The sequence below is a fragment of the Lolium rigidum genome, chromosome 3, assembly GCF_022539505.1.
Source record: "Lolium rigidum isolate FL_2022 chromosome 3, APGP_CSIRO_Lrig_0.1, whole genome shotgun sequence".
Classification (NCBI taxonomy): Eukaryota; Viridiplantae; Streptophyta; class Magnoliopsida; order Poales; family Poaceae; genus Lolium; species Lolium rigidum.
Genome location: NC_061510.1, coordinates 10,657,573 through 10,666,913, shown reverse-complemented (window position 1 = coordinate 10,666,913; position 9,341 = coordinate 10,657,573).

The window sequence follows — 9,341 nt, the reverse complement described above, 5'->3', positions numbered from 1 at the left end:
GAAGGAAAGACCGGGGGGGACACTACCCCACAAAAAGTGCAGGAGCCGAAGAGGCACAAAGCTGGTATCCCAGCAGAAGGATTGGCGGACTCCCGTGAGGAGGGTCGCCAGGAGCAATGAAAATCTGTGGTTATAATTGTCGAGGGGCTGGCAACTCCTCGACAAACAGATCGCTTCTGGATATCCGGAGGCAACATAGGCCTGAGATACTTTTTCTATCAGAGACTCATCTTGATAGAGAAGGTGGTGAGAGATTGCGAATTAAGCTTGGTTATGCACACAAATGGGTGGTGCCGAGTAATGGAAGAGCTGGAGGTTTGATGATGTTGTGGGATCAACATGTTAATATCCAGCTGATATTATGAACACAATAATTATATTGATGTGTTAGTGTCTGGTGACACTCCGGACTTGGACTGGAGATTAACCGGGTTGTATGGAGAGTCGGTGTGGCGGCATAAACACCGTACCTGGCGTTATCTTCGTGATTTACACTGATGGCGTGTATTTCACACGTTCGTTGGGCAACCCCAAGAGGAAGGTATGATGCGCACAGCAGCAAGTTTTCCCTCAGAAAGAAACCAAGGTTTATCGAACCAGGAGGAGCCAAGAAGCACGTTGAAGGTTGATGGCGGCGGGATGTAGTGCGGCGCAACACCGGATATTCCGGCGCCAACGTGGAACCCGCACAACACAACCAAAGTACTTTGCCCCAACGAAACGAGTGAGGTTGTCAATCTCACCAGGCTTGCCGTAACAAAGGATTAACCGAATTGTGTGGAAGATGATTGTTTGCGAGAGAAAATAGTAAAACAAGTATTGCGAGCAGATTTGTATTTCGGTATTAAAAGAATGGACCGGGGTCCACAGTTCACTAGAGGTGTCTCTCCCATAAGATAAAAGCATGTTGGGTGAACAAATTACAGTCGGGCAATTGACAAATAGAGAGGGCATAACAATGCACATACATGTCATGATAAGTACAGTGAGATTTAATTGGGCATTACGACAAAGTACATAGACCGCCATCCAACTGCATCTATGCCTAAAAAGTCCACCTTAAGGTTATCGTCCGAACCCCCTCCAGTATTAAGTTGCAAAGCAACAGACAATTGCATTAAGTATGGTGCGTAATGTAATCAATAACTACATCCTCGGACATAGCATCAATGTTTTATCCCTAGTGGCAACAGCGCAACACAACCTTAGAACTTTCGTCACATCGTCCCGGTGTCAATGCAGGCATGAACCCACTATCGAGCATAAATACTCCCTCTTGGAGTTACTAGCATCGATCAACTTGGCCAGAGCCTCTACTAATAACGGAGAGCATGCAAGATCATAAACAACACATATGCAATAACTTGATAATTAACATAACATGGTATTCTCTATCCATCGGATCCCGACAAACACAACATAGAGTATTACGGATAGATGATCTTGATCATGTTAGGCAGCTCACAAGATCCAACAATGAAGCACAATGAGGAGAAGACAACCATCTAGCTACTGCTATGGACCCATAGTCCGGGGGTGAACTACTCACTCATCACTCCGGAGGCGACCATGGCGGCGTAGAGTCCTCCGGGAGATGAATCCCCTCTCCGGCGAGGGTGCCGGAGGAGATCTCCAGAATCCCCCGAGATGGGATTGGCGGCGGCGCGTCTCGATGGGTTTTCCGTATCGTGGTTTTTCGCATCGGGGGTTTCGCGACGGAGGCTTTAAGTAGGCGGAAGGGCGAGTCGGAGGGCCGACGAGGGCGCACACCACGGGCGGCGCGGGCCCCCTTGGCCGCGCCGCCTTGTGGTCCGGCCACCTCGTGGCCCCACTTCGTATGCTCTTCGGTCTTCCGGAAGGTTCGTGGCGAAATAGGCCCCTGGGTCTTGATTTCGTCCAATTCCGAGAATATTTCGTTACTAGGATTTCTGAAACCAAAAACGAGCGAAAACAACGAAGCGGCACTTCGGCATCTTGTTAATAGGTTAGTTCCGGAAAATGCACGAATATGACATAAAGTGTGCATAAAACATGTAGGTATCATCAATAATATGGCATAGAACATAAGAAATTATCGATACGTCGGAGACGTATCAAGCATCCCCAAGCTTAGTTCTGCTCATCCCGAGCGGGTAAAACGATAACAAAGATAATTTCGAAGTGACATGCCATCATAACCTTGATCATACTATTTGTAAACATATGTAATGAATGCAGCGATCAAAACAATGGTAATGACATGAGTAAACAAGTGAATCATAAACCAAAGACTTTTCATGAATAGTACTTCAAGACAAGCATTAATAAGTCTTGCATAAGAGTTAACTCATAAAGCAATAAATCAAAGTAAAGGTATTGAAGCAACACAAAGGAAGATTAAGTTTCAGCGGTTGCTTTCAACTTGTAACATGTATATCTCATGTATAATTGTCAACATAGAGTAATATAACAAGTACAATATGCAAGTATGTAGGAATCAATGCACGAGTTCACACAAGTGTTTGCTTCTTGAGGTGGAGAGAAATAGGTGAACTGACTCAACATAAAAGTAAAAAGAATGGCCCTTCAAAGAGGAAAGCATCGATTGCTATATTTGTGCTAGAGCTTTTATTTTGAAGACATGAAACAATTTTGTCAACGGTAGTAATAAAGCATATGAGTTATGTAAATTATATCTTACAAGTTGCAAGCCTCATGCATAGTATACTAATAGTGCCCGCACCTTGTCCTAATTAGCTTGGACTACCGGATCTTTGCAATACACATGTTTTAACCAAGTGTCACAATGGGGTACCTCCATGCCGCCTGTACAAAGGTCTAAGGAGAAAGCTCGCATTTTGGATTTCTCGCTTTTGATTATTCTCAACTTAGACATCCATACCGGGACAACATGGACAACGAGATGATGGACTCCTCTTTAATGCATAAGCATGTGGCAACAATTATTATTCTCATATGAGATTGAGGATGTGTGTCCAAAACTGAAACTTCCACCATGATTCATGGCTTTAGTTAGCGGCCCAATGTTCTTCTCTAACAATATGCATGCTCCAACCATTAAGGTGGTAGATCTCTCTTACTTCAAACAAGACGGACATGCATAGCAACTCACATGATATTCAACAAAGAATAGTTGATGGCGTCCCCAGAAGCATGGTTATCGCACAACAAGCAACTTAATAAGAGATAAAGTGCATAAGTACATATTCAATACCACAATAGTTTTTAAGCTATTTGTCCCATGAGCTATATATTGCAAAGGTGAATGATGGAATTTTAAAGGTAGCACTCAAGCAATTTACTTTGGAATGGCGGATAAATACCATGTAGTAGGTAGGTATGGTGGACACAAATGGCATAGTGGTTGGCTCAAGTATTTTGGATGCATGAGAAGTATTCCCTCTCGATACAAGGTTTAGGCTAGCAAGGTTATTTGAAACAAACACAAGGATGAACGGTGCAGCAAAACTCACATAAAAGACATATTGTAAACATTATAAGACTCTACACCGTCTTCCTTGTTGTTCAAAACTCAATACTAGATATTATCTAGACTCTAGAGAAACCAAATATGCAAACCAAATTAGCAAGCTCTAAGTGTTTCTTCATTAATGGGTGCAAAGTATATGATGCAAGAGCTTAAACATGAGCACAACAATTGCCAAGTATCAAATTATCCAAGACATTTTAGAATTACTACATGTAGCATTTTCCAATTCCAACCATATAACAATTTAACGAAGAAGAAACTTCGCCATGAATACTATGAGTAGAGCCTAAGGACATACTTGTCCATATGCTACAGCGGAGCGTGTCTCTCTCCCATAAAGTGAATGCTAGGATCCATTTTATTCAAACAAAACAAAAAAAAAACAAAAACAAACCGACGCTCCAAGCAAAGTGCATAAGATGTGACGGAATAAAAATATAGTTTCAGGGGAGGAACTCGATAATGTTGTCGATGAAGAAGGGGATGCCTTGGGCATCCCCAAGCTTAGACGCTTGAGTCTTCTTAGAATATGCAGGGGTGAACCACCGGGGCATCCCCAAGCTTAGAGCTTTCACTCTCCTTGATCATATTGCATCATACTCCTCTCTTGATCCTTGAAAACTTCCTCCACACCAAACTCGAAACAACTCATTAGAGGGTTAGTGCATAATAAAAATTCACATGTTCAGAGGTGACACAATCATTCTTAACACTTCTGGACATTGCATAAAGCTACTGGACATTAATGGATCAAAGAAATTCATCCAACATAGCAAAAGAGGCAATGCGAAATAAAAGGCAGAATCTTTCAAAACAGAACAGTCCGTAAAGATGGATTTTATTAGGCCACCAGACTTGCTCAAATGAAAATGCTCAAATTGAATGAAAGTTGCGTACATATCTGAGGATCATGCACGTAAATTGGCTTAATTTTCTGAGCTACCTACAGGGAGGTAGACCCAGATTCGTGACAGCAAAGAAATCTGGAACTGGGCAGTAATCCAAATCTAGTACTTACTTTACTATCAAAGACTTTACTTGGCACAACAAAACTCAAAACTAAGATAAGGAGAGGTTGCTACAGTAGTAAACAACTTCCAAGACTCAAATATAAAACAAAAATACTGTAGTAAAAACATGGGTTGTCTCCCATAAGCGCTTTTCTTTAACGCCTTTCAGCTAGGCGCAGAAAGTGTATATCAAGTATTATCGGAGAGTGGTGCATCATCCTTACCTTGGGCTTTACCCTTACCTTTCTTGTTGTTTTTGCTTTCTCTTTGATTTAGGAAATGTATGATTCCCCCCCGGTATAGAGGTGAAATCCAGGATGCCTTCTCCCACATCTATGACTGCTCCCAATAGTTTTAGCAGGGATCTTCCGAGTGTGATTTTTCCTGTCCCTACACATTGATACGTCTCCGACGTATCGATAATTTCTTATGTTCCATGCCATATTATTGATGATACCTACATTTTTTATGCACACTTTATGTCATATTCGTGCATTTTCTGGAACTAACCTATTAACAAGATGCTGAAGTGCCAGTTCTCGTTTTCTGCTGTTTTTGGTTTCGAAATCCTAGTAACGAAATATTCTCGGAATCGGACGAAATCAAGACCCGAGTTCCTATTTTCACCGGAAGCATTCGGAACACCCGGGAAGGACCGGAGGGGGGCACTGGGCCCCCAGACCATAGGCCGGCGCGGCCCAGGCCCTGGCCACGCCGCCATATGGTGTGGCCACCCCTTCGACCCTCCTGCGCTGCCTCTTCGCCTATATAAAGCCTCCGTCGCGAAACCCCTGAGGCGAAGAACCACGATACGGAAAACCTTCCAGAGCCGCCGCCATCGCGAAGCCAAGATCTGGGGACAGGAGTCTCCGTTCCGGCACCCTGCCGGAGCGGGGAAGTGCCCCGGAAGGCTTCTCCATCGACACCGCTGCCATCTCCACCGCCATCTTCATCACCGCTGCTGCTCCCATGAGGAGGGAGTAGTTCTCCATCGAGGCTCGGGGCTGTACCGGTAGCTATGTGGTTCATCTCTCTCCTATGTGCTTCAATACAATAATCTCATGAGCTGCCTTACATGATTGAGATTCATATGATGATGCTTGTAATCTAGATGTCATTATGCTAGTCAAGTGAGTTTTACTTATGTGATTGATGACCCACAAGTATAGGGGGTGTATCGTAGTATCTTCGATAAGTAAGAATGTCGATCCCAATGAGGAGCAGAAGGTGTTGACAAGAAGTTTCGATGAAGGTTTCACTGTAAATGCTCACAGACAAATATTCGGGGGGTTTTGATGTAACAGATAAATAAAGTACGAGTAAGTAAAATGCGAGAGAAATAATTGCAGCGAGTGGCCCAATCCTTTTTAGCACAAAGGACAAGCCGGTTTGTTTACTTATAATGACCAAACGTTCTCGAGGACACACGGGATTTTAGTCTAGTGCTTTCGCTACATACGAGCTGATTAATCTTCATTGTTTTGATAAGTGTTGTGTGGGTGAACCTATGCTAATGTACCGCCCTTCCTAGGACTAAAACATACTTGTGATTATACCCCTTGCAAGCATCCGCAACTACAAGAAAGTAATTAAGATAAATCTAACCACAGACCTTAAACTGCGAGATCCTGCGATCCCTCCTGCATCGATATACCAACGGGGGTTTAGGTTTACGTCACTCCGGCAACCCCGCAATTGGCAAACGAGTACAAGATGCATTCCCCTAGGCCCATAAATGGTGAAGTGTCGTGTAGTCGACGTTCACACGACACCACTAGAAGAATAACACCACAACTTAAATATCATAACATTGAATATTACTCAACCATAGTTCACTACTAACAATTAGACTTCACCCATGTCCTCAAGAACTAAACGAACTACTCACGAGACATCATATGGAACATGATCGAGAGGTGATATGATGATGAATAACAATCTGAACATAGACCTTGGTTCAATGGTTTCACTCAATAGCATAAACAACAAGTAGAAATCAGTATCGGGAGAGTTTCCCCTATCAAACAATCAAGATCAAACCCAAATTGCTACAGCGGTGACGATGTCCAGCGGTGGAGATGGCGGTGATGATGGTGGAGATGATGATGATGGTGATGGAGATGATGTCCGGCTCGATGGCGGTGACGATGGCGTCGATTTCCCCTCCGGGAGGGAATTTCCCCGGCGGATTCACCGCCCGCCGGAGAGCTCTTTCTCTCTCGGTGTTCTCCGCCCCGCGGAGGCGGCTGTAACCCTTCGTGAGGATTCCTCTGTGGCTTAGGTCTTCGGGACGAAGGGTATTGCGAAGAAAAGGAGGCGAAAGAGGCCGAGGGGCCCCACACCACATGGTGGCGCGGCCGGGCCATGGGCCGCGCCACCCTATGGTGTGGGCCCACCCTGGGTCCAGCCTGGCTCCCCCTTCGGCTTCCTCCGTCATCTGGAAAAATAGGATTTTCTCGTAAAACTTCCTTGCACAGTTGATCTTCCGAAATATCGCATCTCGACGGTGCTTTTCCGGCAGAATCCTGGCTCCGGTGCTCGATCTCCAAATAATCATGAAACATGCAAAATAGATGAAATAACATAAGTATTGTGTCCCAATATGAAATATATCAATGAATAACAGCAAATTATGATATAAAATAGTGATGCAATTTGGACATATCAGTGATCTCCAAGCTTAGACTTCGCTTGTCCCCAAGCGAAACTGAACTCTGTAAACAGGTCCACATGTTTATGGAGTGAAGAGTCGATAAATAAAATACGGACAAGAAGCATCATATTCATTCACACAAGACATTATATTAAACAACTTCCTCATATAACTCAATCTTGAAACAAGTATAAGGTAATCACAAATAAAGGTGCACAAGGAATCATAATTGGTGATGGCAAACTTTGTTCTTGGTCAGAGAACATTTAACAGATTATATTCATCTATTGAGCAGCGCTCTCATATTAAAGCTTATGGTAAACTTGCATACTCAATCATATTAATCATTGATGACTTTCAAAGCTATATTCATTCAAGGTAAAACTTGTACTAAACAAGAAAGAGTAAAGACATGATGAAGCAAATCACAATATAATAGTTTAATCACAACAACTCAAATGCTTGCTTGAGATGGAGGGAAATAGGTTTACTGACTCAACATAAAGTAAAAGACGGGCCCTTCGCAGAGGAAGCAGGGATTAAATCATGTGCTAGAGCTTTTTCGAGTTTTGAAATCATATAAAGAGAATAAAAGTAAAGTTTTGAGAGGTGTTTGTTGTTGTCAACGACTGGTAGCGGGTACTCTAACCCCCTTGCCAAACAAACCTCCAAAGAGCGGCTCCCATGAAGGACGTTATTTCTACCAGCAAGGTAGATCATCCCTCTTCTCTTTTGTTTACACATGTACTTTAGTTTATTTTAAGGATGACACTCCCCCAACCTTTGCTTACACGAGCCATGGCTAACCGAATCCTCGGGTGCCTTCCAACAATCTCATACCATGGAGGAGTGTCTATTGCAAAATTAAGTTGCTTACTTGATGAATCGGGGCAAAACATGTGAAGAGAATTATTAATGAAAGTTGATTAATTGGGGCTGGGAACCCCGTTGCCGGCTCTTATTGCAAAATTATAGGATAAGTGGATGAAGCCACTAGTCCTTTAGTGGAGGCTGCCTAACAAGGCTGAAAGATAAAACACCACATACTTCCTCATGAGCTATAAAACATTGACACAAATAAGAAGTAATAAATTTTGAATTGTTTAAAGGTAGCACATGAAGTATTTACTTGGAATGGCAAACAATACCATGCGGTAGGTAGGTATGGTGGACACAAATGGCATAGGTTTGGGTTCGGGTTTGGATGCACGAGAAGTATTCCCTCTCGGTACGAGGTCTTTGGCTAGCAAGGTTAATTAGCAAGCATAAGAGTTGAGGGAAACAAACAAATATACATGTGATAGAAACAATCATGCATCTTACTTGTAAGCACAAACAGTTTTAACTTCTAGAATACTAAGCTAAGAGCTGATAAGAAAGATAATAACATCTTCTACATTTGTTTCCTCTATTCTTCTAAAACTCAAAGTGTTGTTGCTATTGACCATTGCTAAGTTTGCCAAAACCAAATAGATTTACTTAATGCTCCCAAAGTGGTACCAATACTAAAATCAAGATCAATCATATAGTAGAAATTGCAAACTAAAATAAGATGTGCAATATGTAAATGATAAGACTTCTCATTAATATTCCATAACGATAACTCACACCAAGGGATACATAGACAAACTAAAGTAGAGATACTTCCACACTGCAACCCATCTCATACGATAACTTCCCTACTCATGATATGACACTAATTAATAGTAAAAAGTAAAAGGTAATGATAATGTGATACCGCGGCACTCCCCCAAGCTTGGAACAAACCAATGGGATGCCAATACCGATGATGAATTACTCCTTTGGCGATGGTGGTGATGAACTCTTCCCGCGCTTCTTAATAAACTCCTTCAACTTCAGTTTCTCAGCTTGACAATTCTGCACTAAGATTCGAAGAGATTCATTGTTATCTGAGTTTGGCGATGACGACCTTGTGATGCGAATCGAGTGGCATTCAATCATTCTTCGGAGACGGCAATTCTCCTCCTGGAGTATCTCCACTTCTCTTCAAGATTTGCTTGCTCCCTCCGGCTTGCTGATCTTGTCTTGATGGCACCTCCTTCACTTCTTCCTCCGAAAGCCCCTTGCCCTTGTCGTTGGAGGCCATGGTGCTTCTAGACCGAAAACAGATCCTGACAGAAACAGCTCGAAACAAAACTCGTCGAGAAAACGATATACGGACCTCCGG